Consider the following 4890-nt stretch of genomic DNA (forward strand, 5'->3'; position numbering starts at 1 on the left):
GGTAGAAAGAGTAGGCATGAGTTCAGTAGGCAGTCGGTTGGTGGGAGCAATGGGTAGGTGGTAGAAAAATTATTTTCATAATACTAATTGCATAGTCACAATGTCATTTTTATTAAAAAGCAAACAGCCACATTGCATTACGTTGCAACAACAACCAACCAACACGAATACAAGCATCCTCGGGCGAGGTGGCAGCCTCGTCAACGTCAGCAATCTCATCAACAGCAACATCGTCCTTAATGGTAGCGACAGCAACACCGATGTTGGCCGCACGCTTAACTAGTGGAACCGTTCGAGGGAGCGGCGCGCTGCGGGGCGACAAGTCGGCAAAATGTAATGAAAAGATAAATTTATGCAATGCAACCAACCAACCAAGTAGGCAGTCAGCCACCCAGCAAGCCAGCCCAGCTGCTGAGGCGAAAAATCACCGCCCAACGCTCTTTTTCTCTCGCTGTCTCTCGCTCTCGCTACCGAAGAACCTCCGCAGTCGGCGTGGAAGCCTGCAACGGGCGCACAAAAGAAAATGAATTGAAAAAAGTAATTAAAAACAGCAAAAAAGTGCTGCACTGTTGTTGTTGTAGATGCTTGCTGTTATTGTTATTGCTTACAGTTGCCGTTGTGATATCAACAACAAAACACAATGCAAAAACACATTAGCGCAAACAAGTGAGTTAGTGGCGGAGGAGCAGGTGGCCGCGCCGCGCCATGCATCTATTCCAACGAAATGCTAGTGCATGCATGCACAACTACAACAACAACAACAAATAAACGGCAGCAACGTAATAAGGACGAAATTAAAATACATTAACACGGCAACAATATGGCAATTCGCTGAAGAGCGCTAATTTCCACACGTAAACAGCGTTGAAACAACAGATTTCGCATGGAGCGCCACGAAGGCAGCCTTCGGGGGTGTTGCTGTTACCGGCAGCGAGATAATGAAAACGGTAGGGTTATAGGAATATATGCGCACCTGCTAATAGGCCGCCGCATATGACAAGTGACAATGAGCGTTGCATGCAGTCAGAGTTGGTGAAATATGTGGGTAAACTTTTTAGACACTTCTTCTAGAAAGCAGTCAAGATCACGATTCACGAAGTGAGGTTCAAATTTGGTCTTCTTCTATTGACAATAATTACTTTTTTTCGTTAGAAAAGTAAAAAAAAAAAACTTTTTGTAACAAATATAAAACAAAGTGGTCTTACCGTTGTCCTTTTTAGATGATTAATTCCCAGGAGATTACAATTGATCGTGAAATTTTTCGTAGCAGTAATTTTAGCTTTCGAGGACATATGATCCGATCACCATTAAATTTGTTCTCCATGTTCAGATAGAACATATCTCCATAAATACTTTAACAACCAGTTTTTTATCTGATCAAAAATCGAATTTCGGCAGGCCAAAAATTACAATTTTTTTTCTAAAAAAGGTTTTGTCAGCGCTTTTGAATTTATTTTTCGACCATAGCCAAGTGTACGCATATTATCTTTTAGTAGAAAATTTTTTGTAGGATTTTTATACGGAGAAGGTAAAGCGCTTTTTCAGTGCCCTTGTAGATCGCGTGTCACTGTAAACATTTACTGTATATTCAATTGAGACAGTTTTTATAATTTCCAAGAATCACCCGTTTAAGGTTGTTACCTTTTGGCTTACTCCCAGAATAAATTGCCAAAGTTAGGTTTTCAAAAGCGCCAACGTCGTCTAACCGTTTAAAGTACCAAGAGTACTTTCTTGACTTTCTTAGTTATGTGAATATCATGGAGGATCGTCACCCACCCGTCCCCGTTATTTTCATATTTCCCTTCCTTATCAAATGAATTACCACCAAAATATAAATCAAATCGCGAAGGCACGTTATACCTTTAAAAACTCGCTACTTGGCAACTCAAAACTTTATCGTAAAGCTTGACATTTTTGGTGTTACAACTCACAACGTTTTGATATGCGAGTGGTATTTGTGTTGCCAAGTTTACAGTAACTTAAAACATTCATCTCGGCCAAAAAATGGAATTAAATGGTGAGATTGAGACAAATATAGGAATTGGCAGGACCAAGCAGGTAGTAGAACCAGCATACATTCAATATTGGTCTAGAATAATTAAAAAAAAAAATGCGATAGCGGTCCTTCGAAACACGTCTATGGTATTGTGACAGGGTATGAACCGTGGATTTGTGCGAATGACTTCTTTTTATTCCCGTACATAAAAAATAAACTAAGAGTTCAACGTTTTTCGACATTTGAAGAGACGGTTAATGCATTCAGAACGCACCTCATTCATAGTGTTTCGACAATGTAAAAAGTTTAATTATTCAACAATATTTATTTTGTCACCTGCAAAGTAATAATGGATTTATGTTAACTATTTTTCCAGTCTTCGAAATATAAAAAGCTAACTACGTATCGTCTTACATCACACGGCGACATATATAGGCTATCGAGAATACGGTGGTTGATCGATGCTATTCATTGCGTTTTTGACTTTAAATTCGGTCACAATCGCTATCATACTTAACGAACCGTCGAAATATTAAACCGAGCTTCATGAAAAAAAAAACATAGCAAGAGTAAAACTAATAGAGTACGCAAAACAGAACTTTTAGCAGGCATAGAAACGCGTGAATACAAGGTGCTTTCCAAAGTCGGAATTCGCACAATCAAGCAAGTCTAAACATACCTATTTACTAGCTCTATTGTCATCTCCCTTGCACTGACGATTTTCGAGCACCATATCCTACACATTTTTAAGATTTTCATCATTTGAAGAGGTCGAATGCCATCCAGAACGAGGCATGTCTTCAACGATTACTCGACTGTCCTTGAAAACTTTGTACTGCTGGTAAGCTTTTGCTTTTGATAAAAGTGAATCACCATAAGCCTTTTCCAACATTCGCAACGATTCCATACACAAAATTTGGTTAGAAATACAAAATTTGAGACAAATTGTAAAAATTGCAACCACTACTGCGGTGTACCGACTTAAGCAGCTGCTGTAAGCAGACTGAGACAAGACAAGATCCTATCAACTTAGCAAAATACATTTTTTTTAAATGTCATTTACCGGGGGATTTTAACTAAAATTTCTGTGTAATATTTGTTTTCGCTCTCTAATCCCGAAATACAAAAGGCAACCCACGTATCTTCTTGTCAGAACTGGCTAAAACGGCTAATGTAGTATGTAATTTACATTTCATCTCGCAATCATACTTAACGAACCGTTGAGTCCAGTTCCGTTAGTAAGAACTAATTACCATGTTAAGTTCAAAAAGGTTAGAACGTAGCTTCATGAAGAAGACCTCGAAAGAGTAAAATTAATGGTGTACGCAAGACAGAACTTGTAACCGGAATAGAAACGAGTGAATAGTTCCTAATATTCATGGTTCTAGCTCGCTATTTCTCAAAAAATATCGACTTCTCGAGAACTCGGAACTTAAGACAAGTATTGATTTTACTTTTGCTCGTACGCTTTTGGTAAACTTGACTTGTACGAAATTGCGCGATGACCTACCCAAAATTAGCTCTTCTACAAACTAAACTTTCTGGCTCAGATCAGATCCGTTTGTCTAATGTTGTTGTGTACTTATTTGGGCAGGGCATATTCGAGAGAAAAAAGGTTCCACCAACTGCTCCATCTTACGTACCCTATTTAGCATTCCGCTTTGTGACACCCTGTAAAGCAACATCATCGGTTGAGCTTTTCCCACAACAACAACGCCCAGAACGATGTTTATGCTTATTGTCTGCTTGTTGCTTGTTGACGACTGTATCGCTGCTGCTGGGTAGCTGGTACGAGCAGTGGTTGTAATCTTATACATATTTATGTGTGTGCAACATAAAACACGATTATTATGATTTCATTTCATTTCATTTTGCTGTGGAAAACAAAGGACGCTCCACAACGGAAAATGAGGAAGAAATCAGTCATTGTTGTGCGCTGTCTTCAATGTAATTTCGCAATCTTTTTTGCTGTGCGGCGGCTGGTTAGTGGGTGGGTGGGGGCTGTGCGAAGGGCAGGCAGTAGCCATCAGGCTGTCAGCCAGTCAACCAGTCAGGCAGCTTGTGGGTGCATGACGCCAACATAATCAGGATAACAAATGAAATCCTTGTCGACAGCAAGACCAACAACGACAACAACAACGATAACAACAATAATTGTGCAGCAGTTGCGGCAGATTTTGCCAGTGAGACGTTGTGACGTTGCAACAGCAACAACAGCAAAGGCAACAGCAATAGTAGGACGTTCCTTTTTCACATTGTTATTATTTTTGCCTTTATGTAAATGTTTTGATTAATTTTTGCTTGCCACTATATCCGCAAGCGTCTTCTGCACAAATTGCCGCAACAAACCAAATCATCGCTTCCTGCTGCGCTTACACTGGTTCACAAGGCTCAGCTGCGCCGGCAGGCCGGGTGGTGTTCGGGAGAGGAGCGTGTGCGATCATGAGTTGCTGGCAACACCACTCGCACAGTTATCGATATACACACGTATGTTTTTGTTGTTGCTGTGTACCGCAAATGCAATCTATCCTTGGAGGTGCATTCACATAGTTCGGTTTGGTGTGGCACGTTGCTTGTATTGGAATTTACTTAAACACGAACACTTCGCAACGCCAACTCGTTTAGAGTTTTGCTCACTCTCTAATTTGCCCAGGTTGCCATTGTTGCCAATTTCACATGCACATGCACACACGCGCCCAGGTGCTGCTGAGTTTGCATTGAAAATTCATATTGAAATTATATTTTTCATTGCACAGTTGTTGCATTTATGGAGCCTCAATCAATTTAATTGATTACATTTCGCAAATAAATAAAATCCGAACAGCTGAATGGACTTCGATTGAAAAGTGATTTCATTTCGAAAATTTTCATTGCATTTCACTTTATTGAAATGC

Source organism: Bactrocera dorsalis, chromosome 4 (genome assembly GCF_023373825.1).
Source record: "Bactrocera dorsalis isolate Fly_Bdor chromosome 4, ASM2337382v1, whole genome shotgun sequence".
Classification (NCBI taxonomy): Eukaryota; Metazoa; Arthropoda; class Insecta; order Diptera; family Tephritidae; genus Bactrocera; species Bactrocera dorsalis.